The sequence below is a fragment of the Alligator sinensis genome, unplaced genomic scaffold, assembly GCF_000455745.1.
Source record: "Alligator sinensis unplaced genomic scaffold, ASM45574v1 scaffold52_1, whole genome shotgun sequence".
NCBI classification, from domain to species: Eukaryota; Metazoa; Chordata; order Crocodylia; family Alligatoridae; genus Alligator; species Alligator sinensis.
Window position 1 is genome coordinate 2,032,356 of NW_005842152.1, and position 19,998 is coordinate 2,052,353.

At 42.8% G+C, this 19,998-nt stretch overlaps 1 protein-coding gene across 8 annotated transcripts in view; it reads right to left on the reverse strand.

Moving 5' to 3' along the window:
- The window catches only part of ARHGEF10 (Rho guanine nucleotide exchange factor 10), a 197,201-nt gene that overhangs the window by 176,524 nt on the left and 679 nt on the right, over positions 1-19,998 (reverse strand). The gene's annotated exons all lie outside the window — the stretch shown is intronic.

Sequence of the window (19,998 nt, forward strand, 5' to 3'; positions counted from 1 at the left end):
ACCCCAGCTAGATGCCTCCTCTTGAAGACCCCCAGGGTACGGGAGAGCACCACCTCCCTTGGGAGCCCATTCCAGACCTTGGCCACTCGAACTGTGAAGAAGTTCTTCCTAATGTCCACTCTAAATCTGCTCTCTGCTAGCTTGTGGCCATTATTTCTTGTAACCCCTGGGGGAGCCTTGGTGAATAAATACTCACCAATTCCCTTCTGTGCCCTTGTGATGAACTTATAGGCAGCCACAAGGTCGCCTCTCAACCTTCTCTTGCGGAGGCTGAAAAGGTCCAGTTTCTCTAGTTTCTCCTCGTAGGGCTTGGTCTGCAGGCCCTTAACCATACGAGTGGCCCTTCTCTGGACCCTCTCCAGGTTATCCGCATCCCTCTTGAATTGCGGCACCCAGAATTGCACACAGTACTCCAGCTGCGGTCTGACCAGTGCCCAATAGAGGGGAAGTATCACCTCCTTGGACCTATTCGTCATGCATCTGCTGATGCACGATAAAGTGCCATTGGTTTTTCTGATGGCTTCGTCACACTGCCGACTCATGTTCATCTTGGAGTCCACTAGGACTCCAAGATCCCTTTCCACTTCCGTGCCACCCAGCAGGTCATTCCCTAGGCTGTAGGTGTGCTGGACATTTTTCCTCCCTAGGTGCAGCACTTTGCATTTCTCCTTGTTGAACTGCATTCTGTTGTTTTCTGCCCACTTGCCTAACCTGTCCAGGTCTGCTTGCAGCTGTTCCCTGCCCTCCAGCGTGTCCACTTCTCCCTATAGCTTTGTGTCATCTGCAAAATTGGACAGAGTACATTTCACTCCCTCGTCCAAGTCGCTGATGCTAGGAGCATCCCACACCCCACCCTCCGCCCCAAAATACAAACACCAAGGCAGTGAAGGAGGAAAGGATTTCACAGGATTTATACCATCCCACAAAGCACTCAGATTGTTGGAGAAAAAATGATTCCATAGTGTATCTGGGGGGAAATGGTGGAATCCAAGAACCCAGTGAAGAAATATTGGTCCCTCTGACTTAGTCAATTGTCCTTAATGGAAAGGAATGTGAATAATTAAAGCAAGCTCTGGGAGAAGGAGGAACCTGTCCAGTCAACTCCTTTCCACCAAACATATCTGTGGAATGCTCATGTTTTTGCAGGGAGAGGTCTGATTTAGAAGGGAGAGTGATGGTTTTGGTAATAGAGTCCCAATGTGTTCTGATAATTTTAGATGCACATTCACTTTTCTAAACACTCTTCTGAATAGCTTTGGATTTACTAATCTTAATTAAAGAGGAAGTGTTTCATTTTATTTCTCATCAACTCTCCTAAAGCCTCTCCCAAACCAATATATTTCAGGTGAGCTGAAACACACATGCCTACTTGTCACCTGCAAAATGTCAAGAACACACTTTACTCTACCAAAATTACTATGCAAAATAAATTAAATATAGTTAGTAGAGATAGTCATTTTCCATATCTTTTAAAACCCGATGAATCAACTGGACCAACATTTCTCAAACTAGAAGATGGAATAACCAGTTATATCCAGAAATTAAACTACTCCTGATTTTTCCCATAACAACAACAACCATCATATTTGAAAAGCCAGCTAGAAGGCATCCAAATAACTGTGTTCTTTTTCAAATGTAAATGTGCATTATTTTAAAAGTGATCGTACCATTTGCTGCCTTGAAATCTAATCATTGGGCCACATTTGATCTTAAATAACCCCACAGTTATTCATGAAAGGGTACAAAAAAAGGTGCAGTCACTTATGGAAAGATGCTTTGTAACTTCATCTTTGCATTAATTCAACTTTTATCTTGCAGTGATATGATTTTTGAGTGCTTTTTGGACTTCAGATATTAATCCTGATGTCCCAATCACAATCAGAAGACAGAGCAAGTGTATTTGGGCTTCCAAAGGCATCCTCTGCAGAAATACAATCTCTCCTCCCTATCAAATACTATAAAATAGTATGATGCAAAAATAGGATGTCCTTTAGGGTTAGATTATGCTACTAGAGCTAGCAGGTCCTAATTCTAAGGAATAACAGACGTGTTAAGGTTAGCTAATGCTAGTGATGTCACACATTCCAGCTTAACACCTTCTCTAATGTACACTGCTTAAATATGCAGATAGAGGGCTGGTAAGCAGGGGTGTGGCTAGGGCTGCAAGTCTGCTCCACACCTGCCCTGCTCACTGGCTCTATAGTCACAGTATAGGCAGGGAAGGAAGAAGAGAGGGATGGGCCCCCTTGTGTTGCTTGGATCCCCAAATCACCCCATGGCCCCCAATTCACCCTCAACCTCCCTCTCCACCCTATGATTAGGCCCTCCACCCCTGGATCACCCTCCTTCCATCCCAACCCCCTTCTGACTGCTGCCCTGCCAACCTGATCACCCAGAGAAGAGCATCAGGGGCAGGCATGGAAAAGGTTCCCTTCCCTACCTGGTCCCAAGCTTCCTGCAGCCCATGCTAGCTCCTCCCACCTAGATCCAGCCTCCCACTGGGCTCTGCATCTTTCTGACAGCTCCTTTCCCTAACCTTGACCACTTCAACACTGCCTGGCAGCTCCTTACCTCCCCTCCCCCTCTCGTTCACTTCACTTGCAAGCGCTGACAGAGGCTAGATCTGGTTGTGCAGGGACCCCAGGAGCTGGAAGATAAAGGAACCCCCTCTCCCCCACCAGCACAGCTTAAAGATGATCCTCACCCAAAATGGCATAAAGTGCATAGTGGGTTTCCTTCTATTTCTGCTCCTGGAGCCCCTATACAAATCAGATCCAGCACTTGTTAATGAGCCTTAATTTGTGATAATCATTCAAAAGTGCTCTTAACCTGATCTAATCGTAATGTATAAGCTTACAAACAAAGCCAAAAGCAACATCCTATACAACAGAAGAGGAATACAGAGGGGAAGTTTTCACTACTCTTCTGAGAGAGAGGGGGATGGATTCAAATCAAAACTTACAAATCAGATCATAAATTGAATACTGGCCTGCGTGCTCTTGTGAGGGGAAAGGAAGCCAGAATCATACTGTGTGCATAGGTACATCACTGGCAAATCAAAATAAGTTATTTTCCCTACTTTACTTGCCACTAGTACAGCCTCACCCAGGCTACTTGGTCCAGTTTTTGGGGAAGGCACTTCAAAAAAATATGAACAGATTAGAAAGAGCCTAGCAAAGAGGAACATATATTACTGAAGAAGAAACTAGTTCTTTCAATCTGATTAAATAATTCTAAAGGGAGAATTTGATAACAGTCTCCAAAGACCCAAAGGGTAGTTCTATGGAGGATGGAAATAGGGTATTCTCTGTGGCCTTCACAGACAAGACAAGGAGCAGTCTTATGTTGCAGCAAGGTAAATTTAGGGTATAGATTAGGAAGAACCTTCTTACTCCAAAGGTTAAGCAGTGGAACAAGCTACTCAGAGGTTGTGGAATCTCCTTTCTTGGACACATTTTTAAACACAAACTAGGCAGACACTTGACTAGAATGGCTTGGTCAGGGATCATCTTGCCTCAGCCAGGGAGTTGGACTAGATGGTTTCCAGACCCTACTTCTACCCTACGATTCTATAACTTACCTTTTAGTCAAACTAATTCAGAAAGCTGAAATACTTCATTTAAATTAGTGACTTTAATCTAATTCTCCATTTTCTTACCAAAAAAAAAAAGGTTGTCTCAATAGTTAGTAAAAAGTACTAAGTGATACCAACATATCACTATACACAGTTTTTTAAACAAATATATATGCTAACAAATTCATACAGATCCTTACTTTTTCCGGTCACCATAAAAAAGTCATGGAAATATGAAGCTGGAAGGAACTTCAAGAGATCTTTTAGCCCTTTCCATATCAAAATTTAGAACTCACACTACTTTATTCTCTCATAACTGATTCAGTGAGCATAACAGAAAAATAAGCTTTCCTCTTTTTCTGCTCTCAATTGGTTTCACAGCTGGGCACAAAATAGTTATTGAACCAAACTCAGCGAACCAACAGAAATGAAGAAAATACACTTTATATTATTTGACAATGTTATGGATGTTAAAAGCTGGTTTAGCATTTTTAAACACTATTTCTAGCTGCTTGGCCAGTGACTTCCACCTATTCAGCAATGCAACTTCCTTTCATATTTCACTGACAAACCTGTGCCATTTATCTTAATTCAAGCTTTTAAATTATTTTAAATATGAAAAATAGGTATGTTTATATAAAGAAAAAAATTAATATTTAAAAAATAATTCACACTGACAGAGTGACCTGTAAATAAGCAGAATTATTTGAGACAAAGTGGAACCAGGAAGCTACCAGGATTACTTAAAGTAATAGGATGCCAGAAGGATTTCCAAGGATAGCTTCCCATTATCCCACAAGGACAGCTTCCCCACTGCATTATCCTTGACCCTGAAAAATACCAATTGCGGATAATTTTTCAAAAGATACATAGCACTCCAACATCCCATGGGGAGGAGGGGTGGAAAGAGGGAGAGGAGAAAAAGAGGGGGGAGGGGAGGGGAAGGAAACAAGCTCTTATCAGGACTAAATAACTAAATTTGTGAAAAAGATCGGTCTCCTGGCATTGTAAAACTCTGCTACCATGTACCCAGTAGTAGAATTTACCTCACAACAGCTGCACATGAACGTATCCCACTGCTTAATGACATTTTTCTAGCTTTTGGATAACCTGAGCTATAAAACTCAATCAATGGGCTATGGTTGGTTCTCAGTCCAGCACTTTTCAACATCTTTATTAATTATTTGGATATGGGGGTGAAGAGCTCACTGGCCAAGTTCGTGGATGACATCAAGTTATGGGGGAGTGGGGTGGTCGTGCATGAAGATACGCTACAGATACAGGCGAACCTAGACAAGCTAGCAAGTTGGGCAAATTGGAATCTGATGAAGTTCAACGTCAAGAACTGTAAAGTGCTTCACCTCGGGATGAGCAACCCCCAACACATCTACAGGCTTGGCGGCACCAAACTGACTAGCACCACAAATGAAAGGTAATAATAGACCACAGTACGAATATGAGCCAGCAGTGCAACGCTGTAGCCAGTAGGGCCAATACTTTGGCATGTATCAATCAATGCATCTCCAGCAAAAAATCGAGGAGATTCTTCCACTCTACTTGGCACTGGTAAGACCACAGGTGGAGTACTGCATCCAGTTCTGGGCACCACACTTTAGCAAGGACGTGGACAAGCTTGAGAGAGTCCAAAGAAGACCCAACCGTATGATCAGAGTCTTAAAAGACAAGCCATATGAGGAAAGACTGAGGGATCTGGGACTCTTCAGTCTAAGGAAAAGAAGAAGGAATGAGAAGATCATCAAGGAGCACATTTGTGATGGGCCGGCATCAGAAATGATGCTCAGGGGCAATCAGCATGGATTTATTAGGGGGAGATCATGTCAGACCAACCTGATTGCCTTTTATGATCAGGTCACAAAGGCCATGGACGCAGGTGTCGCGGTGGATGTAGTCTTTCTGGACTTCAGCAAGGCCTTTGACACCGTCTCTCACCCCATCCTAATTAATAAACTAGGCGACTGTGGCATAGATGCCTACACAGTCAGATGGATTGCAGATTGGCTGAAGGGTCGCACTCAGAGGGTGGTGGTGGATGGATCATACTCGACTTGGGGGGAGGTGGGTAGTGGAGTCCCCCAGGGCTCGGTCCTGGGGCCTGCGCTGTTCAATTTCTTCATCAGCGATCTTGATGTTGGGGTGGAAAGCAACCTGTTTAAATTCGCTGATGACACCAAAATTTGGGGGGAGGTGAGCACGCTAGCAGGGAGAGAGAGATTGCAGAAGGATCTGGATAGGTTACAGGGGTGGGCAAACAGGAACAGGATGTGTTTCAATACGGACAAGTGCAGGGTGCTGCACTTGGGTAGTAGGAACCAGCAGCACACTTATACGATGGGGAACTCCCTACTTGAGAGCACGGAGGCGGAAAGGGATCTTGGTGTCATTATTGACTCCAAGATGAACATGGGCCGACAATGCGAGGTCATGGTTGGCAGGGCTAACCGGACCTTGTCGTGCATCCACAGGTGCATCTCGAGTAGAGCCAGGGAGGTGATCCTCCCCCTCTATGCGACGCTGGTCAGGCCGCAGCTGGAGTATTGTGTCCAGTTCTGTGCGCCCCATTTCAGGAGGGATGTGGACAACATGGAGAGGGTCCAGAGGAGGGCCACCCGCATGATCCGGGGACAACAGGGCAGACCCTACAGTGAGAGACTGCGGGACCTGAACCTATTCAGCCTCCACAAGAGAAGGCTGAGGGGGGACCTGGTGACCGTCTATAAACTCACTAGGAGGAACCAGAAGGGTTTGGGGGAGACGCTGTTTCCCCTAGCCCCCGCTGGCATAACAAGGAGTAATGGGCACAAGTTGATGGAGAGGAGGTACAGATTGGACATCCGAAAAAACTACTTCACAGTTAGGGCGGCTAGGAGCTGGAACCAACTTCTAAGGGAGGTGGTGCTGGCCCCTACCCTGGGGGTCTTTAAGAAGAGGCTGGATGCCTACCTGGCTGGACTCATTTGAGTCCCGTTTTTGTTTTTAGGGTTTTTTGTTGTTCTCCCGCCCTGGCGGGGGGTCGGGCTAGAAGATCTATTAGGTCCCTTCCGACCCTAAAACTATGAAACTATAAGGCTGAGAAGGGACCTGGTAGCAGCTTACTGCTACACTAAGGGAGTACATCAAGGGCTCAGTGAGCCACTGTTCACCAGGGCACCTGAGGGGAAAACCAGGAGTAATGGCCACAAACTCCTGGAAGATCGATTCAGGCTCAACTTTAGGAAAAGCTTCACAGTCAGGGTGTCCAGACTGTGGAATACACTCCCTCCAGAGGTGGTATAGTCACCAACCCTGGAAACCCAACATACAGATGACACACACCTATCCCTTCACAAACTATTCCATATCCAAGTGCCAATACCTAGCTTAACAAAATGGAGAATTTCCACACATTAGAGAACTAAAAAAGACCATGTTACATACTCTACTACTGCTACTGTAAGAAAATGTATGAATCACAGTTTAAATTAATCTTAATAGTCTAGGAAAGTCAAGTTGGTGACATTTCTTAAAACAGAAAAGAAAAAATTTCTGATACATCTTTTCTTATCTTCAAGAACCATGACTGCTTGGAAGACAGTGCCCACAAACTTTAGGAACAACTGTTGCAAGAAGTCCAGTAGGGAAAATTTTAAAAAATACCAGCAGAAAACAGAACATAAGAAGGGCTATATTGGTCTATCTAACTCAGTATCCTGTCTCCAAGAGTGAAAGGAGCGGATGCTTTAGAGAGAAAGCACTGAACCAGATATCTCTAGAGTGATCCCCTTTTCAATATCCTCCCTGGCATCCACCATCAGAGATGCCAGAGGAAACATCTTCAACTGTCCTAGGCAACAGCTGCTAATAGATCCATCATACATGAATCAGTCTAGGCCATTTCTGAACCTGGTTCATATATATTCTTGCTCTTGCAAGAGCAATATTATTCTTATTGTCAATATCTGAAAATTCATACTAGCAGGAAGCCTTTAAATTACTAAGACCATTATACTATTTCCCCAGCAGACATTCTTTGAGCAAGCCTCTTTCAGAGTCAGAATATGAACGTGCAATGCAATCTGTGCAAGGAAAAAAAAAAAAAAAAAAAAAATCAATGAAGCACTATGTTTTGCAGTATTTACAGATAGATGGACAAATGTGTGGGGAGAAGGAATCATAAGCTTTGTGATAACAACACCTCAGCCAGTTTTTTACAGAAGCATTGAAACAGGAGAGAACAGGCATACTGCAGACTATATCAGTAGTAAAATATGTCAAGTCCTACAGAAGATTGGGAGTGGTAAAGTATTTACTTTGCTGCCTGACAAGGCAAGTAACATGAAAGCAGCATGGGAAATCATACTGGATATTCACATATTACTGCAATAGGATGTGCATTCCCTGCGCTAAACTTGTCTCTTAATAACATCATGAAGTTGGACACACTGTAAAAGATCTATAGAAGAGCAAAAGAAGTCCTAAAACATGTAAAAGTTACTCACATTGTAGCTGCAGTCTTTACGAAGAAGCAGGAAGAAAAGAATGCAAAGAATAAAACAGTGACACTCAAAACTCTGTAGTAAAACTAGATGGGGTGGAGTGGTGATCTCATTTGAAAGTTTACTAAGAAACAAAGAAGCTCTTCAAGAAACAGTAATAAATGAGGATCTAGAAGTACTCAGAAGTACAAGGAACACTGTACTTGATGAGGATGCCTTCTGGGTTCAGCTGCAGAACTCCCCGAAGAGTCTAAAGCCAATTTCTTCTAAAGATCGCTGCATCTGAATCAGACAGTGCACTTTTGTCAGAGACTGCTTACCAAATGACCCAGATAAAATCAACTGTTTTTGAGAATCTAAGTGCATCTCTGCTTACAAGTACAGAAGAAAGAAAAGAGAAAAACTTTATTAACAGACAGGAAGATGTCTTCATCAGCGACTTGGACGAGGGAGTGAAATGTACTCTGTCCAAGTTTGCAGATGACACAAACCTATGGGGAGAAGTGGACACACCAGAGGGCAGGGAACAGCTGCAAGCAGACCTGGACAGGTTGGACAAGTGGGCAGAAAACAACAGAATGCAGTTCAACAAGGAGAAATGCAAAGTGCTGCACCTAAGGAGGAAAAATGTCCAGCACACCTACAGCCTAGGGAATGACCTGCTGGGTGGCACGGAAGTGGAAAGGGATCTTGGAGTCCTAGTGGACTCCAAGATGAACATGAGTCGGCAGTGTGACTCCAAGGTTCAAAGGCAGAAATGTTAGTGATGATAGCACGGCTACTATTTGACTGGATCACAAAACAAGCAACATACTTAGGACTTGATGTTGGAAAGGTACTTTCAAATGTTGCAGATTACAGAACATCTTCAGGTATTTGGTCCAGGAATGCAGTCTGGAATTCTGCCAAGTATATCCCTCCTGCAACATGGTGGCAAGGCCTTTATACGACACTGCCTCTGACTCCTCTTGCTTCTCACCTGCTTCAGAGTCCTTCATCTTCTGCAGCATGTGAAAGAAACTGGTCTATGTTTGGAAATACTCACGCTATATTAAGAAATAAACTAACATGTGAAAGAGTAGAGAAGCTTGTCTCAATCTGGGAAAATCTTCAGTTTTCAGAAGTCCATGAAGATGATAAAAAATGAAGGATCAGAAGAAGCAGAAACTGCTGATAGTGGTAGCTTATAAAATGAAACTGATTAAACAAAGTTTCATGTAGCAACTGATTGCAGCCCTCTAACACAGCCCAACTGGAGTAGACATGACCTTGTCTCATTCCCAAGAGAGCACCTGGCAGCATCAGGCAGGAGAGGGGAAATGGGAGGGGATTGGATGAACTGCACAGAGAGGGAAGGGATGGAAAAATGGCTGTGAGCAGCAAGGGGAAGATAGTAGGGGAAATGCTTGCCTTTCATAGGTCTTCAACAGGGTGGCAGAGCAGCAGCTAAGGGGTTGCCTGCCCCAGTGTGGGGCGGCACAGGGGAAGGAGGCACGGAACAGCTGTGCAACCCCTGCAACCGCACCCCCTTTTGCCAAATCGTGGATCTGTATCTGCAGCCACCCCTGCAGTGCTGTACCCCGTCTTCACAAAATCCTGGATCCACCCCTGAAGCCCTCTATCATATCCCCTCACAGTCTTCTTTCCAAACAGAGCGTCCAAGCCCTTTCAGTCTCTCCTGGCATGGCAACTGTTTCACACCCCTGATCATTTTGGTTGCCCTTCTCAGTACCTTTTCCAACTCTACTACATCTTTTTGGAATTGCAGAGACCACAACTACACATGCTATTCAAGATGTAGGTGCATCAAAGATTTGTTTAATGGCATGACAATGTTCTCCATTTGGTTTAATTCCCTTCCTAAATGATACCCAACATTTTATTGGCCCTTTTTTGTCATTGCTGCACATGGTTTTTAGAGAAGTGTCTGTATCAGCTCAGCAGCTGCTTACAGACATGGGAGGAAAAAACCCCCAGTGTTTTAGGTCAGCACACCCAGGGGCATGTGATGTCCTTAGCACAGAAGACGAATTGCATCATTTTGAACTGGTTTTCAGCATCTGCATAGTTCACACGCTTCAGCGGGGCTTTGGCATTTTTATCTAATAGCTGATTGAATCAGCTATTAGATAAAAGCACCAAAAAGCTCCGCTGAAGGGTGTGAGCTATACACATGCTGCAAACCAGATTAAACTGAAATTATTCCTTTTCCAGTAAAGCGCTGTTTTCAGGGGGGTGAGGGGAGGGTCCCCCATATCTGTCAGCACCCAATAATTCCAAGTTCTCTTTCCCCAAGTTGTAACAGTTAGCTTGGAACCCAGCACTGTTGTATGTCTAGTTGAGGTTAGTTTTCCCCATGTGCATTACCTTGTACTTGTCAACATGAAAGTTCATCTGCCACTTATTTCCACTTATCCAGCTAGGCAAGACCTTTCTGCAGCTTCTGTTTATCATCTTCGAATTTGGCTAGCTGGAATAATTTGGTATCATCTGCAAACTGGATGTGCATAGTGAAATCTCTATTTGAAGGTCACTGACGAAAATGTTGAATAAAATTGTGCCCAGCACAGATCCTCAACGGACACCACTTTTGACCTCCCTCCAAACTGAGAAGTGGTCTTTTGGTTATTTCACCCTACTTCTTGCTTCCTATCTTTTAATCAGTTGTCAATCCAGGAAACAATCTTCCCTCCAATTCCATAACACTATGGGGTTTTTTGTTTTGTTTTATTTTTTAAAGCCTTTGGAGAAGGACCTTGTTGAATGCTTTTTGAAAGTCAAATATATTGTCAGTTGAATCTCCCTTGTCTGGGTGTTTTTTAACACCCTCGGATAACTCCAGCAGAGAGGGGAGGCAGGATTTCCCTTTACAAAAACCATGCCGACTCTTCTCCAGGATATCAAAAAAGCCAGTGTCCATTCTGACCATGGCCTGGTTCAGGCAACTATAGAGCTCTCTTGGAAACTTGCTGTATAGATTTCTCTTTTTTAAATTTTTAAAGTTGAGTTTGATGCATAGATCAAACTAAAATTTGAAGAACAATTTGTTCTTTATGGCTGCATCAAGACAAGCGCGTACATGCAGTATGTGGCACCACAGACCCATCTGCAGTGGGACACACTGCACATACGGGCATTCCCCGCATTGCGACCTTGCAGCATAGGGTTGTATTTTGACCCCAGATGATCCTGGGGTCAAAGAAAAAAAAAAAAACAGGCTAAAAAAAAAAAAAAAAAAAAAAAAGCGGGGTGACACATGGCAGCAGCACACGCTGCCCAAAACCAGAGCCTGACCAGCCAGAGCCACACTGCAGCTTCTGGCCAGGCTACAGCTCCCCAAGGCCCCAAGGTAAGGCTGCTGGAGCCAGCACAGTTGTTGGCCCCTGCCTCCCCTACCCCACCCAAGGTAACTTGCTGCACAGCAGAGCGCGCATGGCACGAGTGTTCCCCAGGGACAAGTAGCAACAGCACAAGTTGTGCCACTGCTACTTGTCCCCAGGGAAACCAACATTCGTGCTTATCTGGACACAGCCTTTGGGGCTGTTCTTATGAATTACAAGTTGTGTATTTTGGAAACTTTCACTTACAAAAAAGAACGTCTACAAAGCATGAATGAGGCAGTCAGATTGCAGCAGCTTTTTACCACAGCTGGAACCCAATATGGAGGTTGTGCCAAGAATGATTCACAAGGTATTCATTTTTTTAAATTGCCTTTAAACAGCATCTATCATATTGTGCAGGGTTATTTATATTCTTTAATATTTGCGCACTATTTAGTAATATCATGAAATCACTCTGAGGAATCCCCAAAAATCAGAATGCATGGAATACCTATCTAGAGAACAAACATTTTTCAGGGATAACATATATGTAAACCATGCATCTGAAAAGCTGTATTTATTCTGCCAACCTTTCACATTGCATAGCATCTTGCATTACAACTACCCATGAACAAAAAACAATGCATATTTGCTCTGCTCCAAAAGCAGACTGGGAACTAGACCAAAATATTTAGATTCCCTTCATTATGCTTCACCTTTCATTCAAGGGGATATTTATCTACAGCAACCTGACCCCTTTTGCAGATTCTTTCCCAGTGCACGAGATGAGGCGAGTGCTGCATGATGAAGGGAAGGAAGGATCTAGGTTTTCACCAAATGCCGACTTATTTGTACAGGAAATGGAAAAGCAAACTCACAATCATTGTTCTCTCTTAGGCATGGCTATTCACCATGCAGGTCAAAAGGGCTTGAGATTCCAGGGTATTTCTATTCCTTTATTCTCCTGTACACCTAGATCAGCAATTCTCAACCTGGGATGCTGTGGAAACGTTTGAAGAGTCCTAGGAGATGTTAGTAGGTAAATGAGGTACACAGAAACAAGCAGATAAGGCTCAGCTTGTCCCTACCTGGCCAATCCTCTACCCCCACTGCCCATCCCCTCTGTGAGGAAGTAAGCACTATAATCTATAACAGGGGTGGGCAATTATTTTGGGTGGAGGGCCACTTACTGAGTTTTGGCAAGCTGTTGAAGGCCACATGGGTAGCCCTGCACCTTAACAGGTGCCCCACCCCCTAGTCACCATCTTGTGACCGGAAGTCCCGCCCGCTAACCCCTGACCTTTGCCACCAGAAGTCCCCCCACTTGCCCCAGAAAGTACTCTAAGAACCAGAAAAATACCAAATTATATTCTAAAAATTGACCATCTACAACATTAATTAATTAGATTTCAAAAAATATTTTTGTCTTGGTTTCCATGCATTTGTACAGTATACATAGAGGTGATTGTATAATAGCTTAAAATGAAGTCTTACTCTTGTATATTGGGGTGGATCAGGGGGTATAGATTTGTGGGGGGCTGTGGGGGTATGGGTATGTGGAGTGTGGGGGAGGGGGAAGGCGTGGGGCATGTGGGCATAGGATGAGAGAGCATGTGGGTGTGTGTGGATATGTGAGGTGTGGATGGGTATGGGGTTTGTGGGGGATTGTGTGGGGGAGAGGGTCACTAGAGTATGTGAGGGGGCCTGCATGTATGGCAGTGAGGGGGGGGGCGTGGGTGCATGTGTATGGTGGCATGTGCATGTGGGACATGCCCTCCGAAAACACACACACACACTCTCCCTCCCTCCCTCATTGCATGGGCCCACACACCCACACACACCCCCCACACACCCACCTCCCCTGCTCCTGGCCCCAGGGTACCACCACAGGCCCTGTGCTTCTGTGGTCTGGCCATGCAGCTGGGAGCCACATGGTGCAGGAGCAGCAGGTGGGTGGGCAAGGAAACCCTGAAAGCAGTGGCGGGGGGGAGGGTAAGAGTGACGAGTGGGCGTAGACCACAACAGCATGGAGCCAGCATCAGTGGGGCCCAGAGTGGGCCAGCAGGGGTCTATAGAGCCAGGCCAGGTTGCACCAGCAGGGAGAGTGGGGAGCCAGCCCAGCTCCAGAGCCCCTGCTGGCCTGGTCCCTGCGCTTCTGCCACCCTGCTCTTGGCCCCCACTGGCCCTGGCCCCGGGACACCTGCGCGAGCCCCGCACTCCCACCCAACTATAGCTATGCTCTGCATGGCTGCTCGCTGCCACTGGGGCCACTTTCAACATTTCCCTGCCCACCCACCAGCCGCTGCTGCACCACGTGTCTCTCAGCTGCATGGCTGGACCACAGGACTCAGCAGGAGCCAGCCCAGCCTGTCCCTAAGGACTGGTACGGTCTCCACGGCCCTCCCCTGCCTCCCGTCCCCCACCCCCACTCTTACTTGAATTTCCCTCTGGTGCAGGGAGTCAGGAACAGCCCTAGGGTCCCAGGCTGGAAGACTCTGCTAGGCAGAGGCTTCCAGGTAGGGAGGGGGGCAGGCCAGGCTGGCCCAGCTACTGGGTCCTACTAGCTCCCCTGGATCCTACTGCCCCTGACTCCTATCATCTTTGACAGGCAGCCAACAGATAAACATTAATTTTCTAAATATTTTAGGGGTCCTACAGGCCAGACAGAATGGCCTAGAAGGCTGGATCTGGCCCATGGGCTGTATTTTGCCCACCCCTGATCTATAAATGAGTAGCACCCACTTTCAGAAGCTAAATTCACAAAAAGTTATGGAGAGGTGCCTCAAGTCAAATGAGAGGGATCTTATTTCCAAAAAAGGCTGAAAACCACTGTCCTAAGTGCTTAACTTGGGGTTCTGGATTCTACTCCAAAAACTAAGCATCTAAAAACATTCCTAACTCTTTCTGTGAAACTACTCCATGGGAAACTGAGGCCAGGTCACCCATCTGTAATATAGAGATCTCTAACTCATAGGGTGTTTAAACATAAAATTCAATAAAGATTGTGAAATGCTATAAAAATGATAATGGTAACCATATAAAGTAGACAGATACTTGTACTATCAAAAAAACCAGAACACAAATAATTCTTGACATTAAATAATATCTTTAAATTAGGACAGTTTCTATGTTTTTTAAAGTAGAACCATCTTTTTTTATGCCTGTATATAGCACCTAGCACAAAGAGTTTGTGGTCCAATACAAAAAAAAAAAAAGACACTAACAAAGGATTTCTTCAATTATTTTTTCTTTGGATAAACAAAGAACTATGAAAAGAAATTCACTAAGAAAAAAAATCAGTAACTTTAGGTCTGTTTCCACTGATGTCACTTCCAAACTTCCTCACTAAAAATTTGAAAGAGGAGTAACATTCATAATAATGCTCTCGCGATACAGCAAGAGAGTTGCAGATAATTAAACATCCAGTAAAGTTTCCATTCAGAATGTAGTCACACACATCACACCGAAAATTTCAATCACAACACAGACCTAGGCAATATCTGATTATGAAGCCATGACATAAAAAGAATAGAAAAAAAAAAAAAAAGAGAGAGTTAGCCATAACAATGAGACATTAACTCAAACAACTCAAGATTGCTATGACAGAACAACTCTTGCTCTGAGAAACATTCTAACTTCCCAACACATCACTTACAACCTCTAAAAATAAAATCATACTGGGCTTTCAAAATAAAGAATGCAAGTGTATTTATGTTTACAATACCTGGAATTAACTTTGCTTTGTTTTGTTTTTTAAAACAAACATACAAGCAGAAAGCAAAATAAATGCTTGTGCCACCCTTCCATTTAAGTTAATGGCAGTATTGGTTTCTAAAGCAGGAATGAGTTATTCTTTGAATAAGCTGATTGGTGATGTATGGAAATTTTCACTGGAGGATAATTCTCATGAAACAAAATGATGAATGTATTCACCAAGGAACCAATTCAAGTCCCACTGATTTTAAAGTATTTGTCTCTCAACTAAGGCAGTTACTCTGAACATTTGCATCTCTTTGGACTGGATTGCCTTTGGAAAACTAACTCTACTGTTTCTTGTCAGGAAAAATGGATTGTGTGCAGTTGACTACATTGGACATCACATAATTGTTAAATACTTTCATCTTGTTTGTTCGTTTCCTGGGGTTGGGGGGTGGGGTGCTATAAAGAATACAACTAGAGCAAGAAAAAAACCCTAATAATAATAGTAGTATGGTCACAGTGTTCTTCAACCTTCAAAAGGCTATATAAATACCATTTCAAATACTGAGATTCCAGTTTCCCATGGAAGCACAAATTTTGCTCTGAACTCTGACATCAGCAAGTTTCACCACCTTCACTTGCAGAGGAAAGGACAAAAATCGTTAAGTAGGTTCCTTCCCCCCACAACCCCACCGCAACTTCTATATTCTTTTCTTGAAGTAGAAGCCTGCAATATCAACAGACATCACTGACATCTTAAATAATTTTCCCCTGTGATTTGCAACAAGAGCAATACTACGTAATAATATATTCAAAAATTAAACTTGAACATAATAAAAATGGTAAGAAATTGAGCATCAAAAGATATGTAAACTGCAAAGGTAAATTTAAAAGATCAATTTTAACAGTGTTCCAGGTGAGAACTGTACCAGATCATACTTTACACTTCATCAGCAACTTCCTTCCTATCTCTCCATCTTTAAAATGAGACTAGCATTCAACCTAGTGGTATCAGAAAAGGTGAACAGTGGTATCAGAAAGGGTTTAAACTCTTCCAAAAAGGATTAGAGAAACCGGGGGTGTAGATTGTAGCCATGTTAGTCTAAGGACATAAGCAGACAAGGTTCTTCGAGTGAATCTGATATCTTTTATTAAATCAACTCAAATAGTTGGAAATAAACATCACCATCCAGTGATATCAGTAAAGTCTGTTGATACTGCAGGCTTCTACTTCTTGGATGGAAGAGCACACACCAGTTTCCACCCAGGAAGAGCACACACCAATTGCAGATGCTTCCTTAGCCTGACGAAGGGTTTTTAAACCCGAAAGCTTGCTAAGAATTTTTTTTCCAACTATTCACCTTGGTCTAATAAAAAAATATGAGATTTACCCAAAGAACCTTGTCTGCCTAGAGAAACCAGGGTATTTGACCTCGAATGTGGAACCCAGTAGCATATATTCAGAGTTCAGGTCCAAGTAGCAAGTATTGTGAGGTACAATAAGTCATTGAAATTGATTTTTCAGAGATAAAGCTTCTATTCTCCACCACTTAAGTAGAACAATCTCTTTTGCTCTGGTTAAATGCTTGCCCTCGCATGTGACATTAAACTTCACTCTTTCTGATGAAATAGCTAATGTGTATGACATGAAACAATGCTATGCAGTTATGTATTGCTTCCCAGAGTCTTGCTAATTCATGCATTTCAGAGTAAAAGTATGAATCAACTTTTTTATCTGGGACTGAGGAAGTTAGCAAGACATTTTTTACCACCCTGTCTGAAATCATCCACATTTTTTTCATTCAAAAATAAAACAAAACAAAAATAAAGAGCAAGCGCTTTGCTCATATACGCTCAAATTCGAAAACATTATTGTGTCTGTGGACATGAACAAAAGTAAAAGTCCTTCTTATATGAAAATGCATAATTGATTTTATTTTGGATAGAATATAAGGGCAAAAAACTCTATTCCTGAAAATAAAACATTGGTTCTAACATGCCAAGACACTACTCTTCTTCGAAAAATGGATTTCCCTGCTATCACACAAGGAAACGACAGAATACTGGATTCACAATCCATTATACAGAACAGATACCACTTAATAATTGCATTACTCTTCACCCCATTGTGGAAGGAGGATGCAACTAAACTCTTACTAATAGAATCTATTAGTGATTCTCAAGCTGCTGTCTAAGAACCACTAGCAGTCTTCCAGATATTTCCTGTTAGTCCATGGAGAGATTACTTCCCTCTATTTTTCTTTATCTAAATCACTTTTAGAAGCCAGTAGGATACAGTGTATACTTTCCCAATACGTTTTATATATATAGGGTTAGCTTTCACAAGGGAGTTGTATGAATGAGAGTAGAAATACCTAGAGTACACCTGGAACTCTCTTTGTTAACCTAAAAAAAAGCAGAAAAATGTATATTTGGCGAATTTAGTAACGACACATTTGAGAAATTCTGTGTACCTACTCAGGTACTTTTTTTTTCTATAGTCTGACTCCATGTACACATTTATAAAATTTCTCTTTTAAAAAGAGGGAGATGGGGAAACCCCAGCAATTATCTATGTATTCTTTTTAAAGACAACATGGGACAATCATTACTAGCCCTACTAGTAGGATCTTATGTTACTGCCCAACCTGAATATAGAAAGAAAGCATTTAAATTTTCATTCACAGCTTCATAGGAACTTTCCTGTGGAAGAGCTGCCACAGGAGCTCAATTCATTAGGAACCAAGTGCAATGAGAAGAGGCACAAGGTACTTCAGGAAATAGGCATATTAGTGGCATTTTTACTAATGCTTTTAACTAAAAAGGGCATAAGAAGAATAATGGCATTGTGCATAGTCATAATCTGAAAATCTTAGCTGGGTACTATTTTTTTGTAAAAAAAAAAAAAAAAAAAAAAAAAAAAAAATCCAAATATTTCTAATGAAGTAGAAATTAAAGAAATGGAATGTAAGCCATCTTCCCCCACATGTCAAGATGCAGCCAAACATGAATTACCAATTATTTCATATGTATAGCACTCTCAATTTTTTAAGACTGGAAAAAATATTTGTAGAGCCGGAATTAAAATATATAGCAACAACAAATAAAATCAAAAAACTCTAATGTTATTTTAAAATGTTGGGGGGGGTTATTACTACAAACTAGAAGTTACAAATTAAGACGTTTGGGAATATGGAAATATGTCGTTGAAACAGTAAAAGAACCTCAACTCTTCCCTAATCTCATCACATGGTAAAACTTCCTCGCATCATGGACCCAGTCTAAAATAATCATTTTATAAATAAATCATTTTATAATCAGTCTAAAATAATCATACTGGACCAAATCTTAACCTGGTTTAAATTGGACTTTCCTTCATTGGCATTAATGGAGCTATATCAATTCAGACCAGCTAAGGATATGGCCTCTACCAATGAATATACATGTCAACTCCCCAAGTCAGACGGTCTGTTTCTCCAGTTGCCACTCTCCCAAGAGAAACCACAAGTGTACAAATGTTCAGAAAAATAACCCAAGAACGACTAGGATTAAATCACTCTTGGGAGAGTTTCTCCTGGAAGAACAAATGTCTGTACATGTTCTCTTCTGAGAAGAGACAAAGCTGAATCCTCCACCATCCCATGGTGCTTTTTTTCCATCACCTCAGGAAACAACATGTCACTTGCTGGGCTCTAAGGAGCAGACCATATCCCCTTCACAATCCTACATTGTGCTACAGGGAGATACCGGCCAACTCTGAGGAGTCTGGGTAGCCAATTGAAGCTGTCCTGTGCACTGCAGCCGTTCTCCAAGCAGAGTGAGGAAGTTTACAGAGCACACACATGTGCACAGGCACCTCCTGGCAGTGCAGCATCAGCAGCACAAGCTCTCTGCCCCTCAGGGTCTTATCATGCAAATGTCTGTTCAGGTGTCTCCAGTTAAGCTTTTCTGCCAAGAGAACAAAGCCAAGAGAATTTTCCCAGGTCATCTGAACTCTGTGCACAGTTACTCCGGGTTACATACCCAATAACAGTAAATGGAGGTGAGCCAGGGTGGTTATCTGGCAATGGATAAACCCATCTGAAGAGTGCTAATAGAGAGCCTGCTTAGAGGAGCTGAATAAAGTAGATTGGGCTTTGTGTACGTGCATCAAAAACAGCATCTCTGTATCTTCTTACAGAGAAAGGCATGTGTTGCGGTGTTGCTATAGTCTGAATTAAAGCGTTCCCATCCCAATTCAACCTTCAGAACTACTTAAATTTCAAGCCTGTGTGTAAAGAAACACTGTCATTCATCAAATGAACATATGTAAACACTTCCTGGATTACCAAGGCTACAAAGATGACAAGATGCATTAAGCAAGTCTGAAGTCAGATAGGCAGTAAAGATCAAACAGATCACCTTGGCAAAAAGGGGATTCTTCCGCTGCTGAGCAAAATAGCTGGATCGTCATAACCCCCACGTAAATATAACTGAGTTCAACTGCCATTGTAGGGGGGGCTTAACACCTTTCATGTTCAGCAGTAAACCTCTCTCTGTCATGTGTGTTAAGAGGAGAAAAAGAAGAAAAAAAACCACTTCATTGATTTAACTACCTGTTGCAAGGCTGGTGCTCAACAAGACTGTATAGAGATATGAAGTACCCCCAAATGTTTTGTTTAATAAGCACTCCCAAAAGACACATATTCTGAGAGTGAGAGGAGCTGCAGTAATTGGAAGTACATGCATCACACACCCCTCCATACATACATAAACACTTGTACATCTTATATACACACCTGTACATGTACACACACACACACACACACACACACACACACACGTGTATGTAAAATGTATGTGTGTACACACACACACACACACACACTTTTTCAAATTCCCAAACCTGGTGCACTCAGTTAGAGCCCATCTG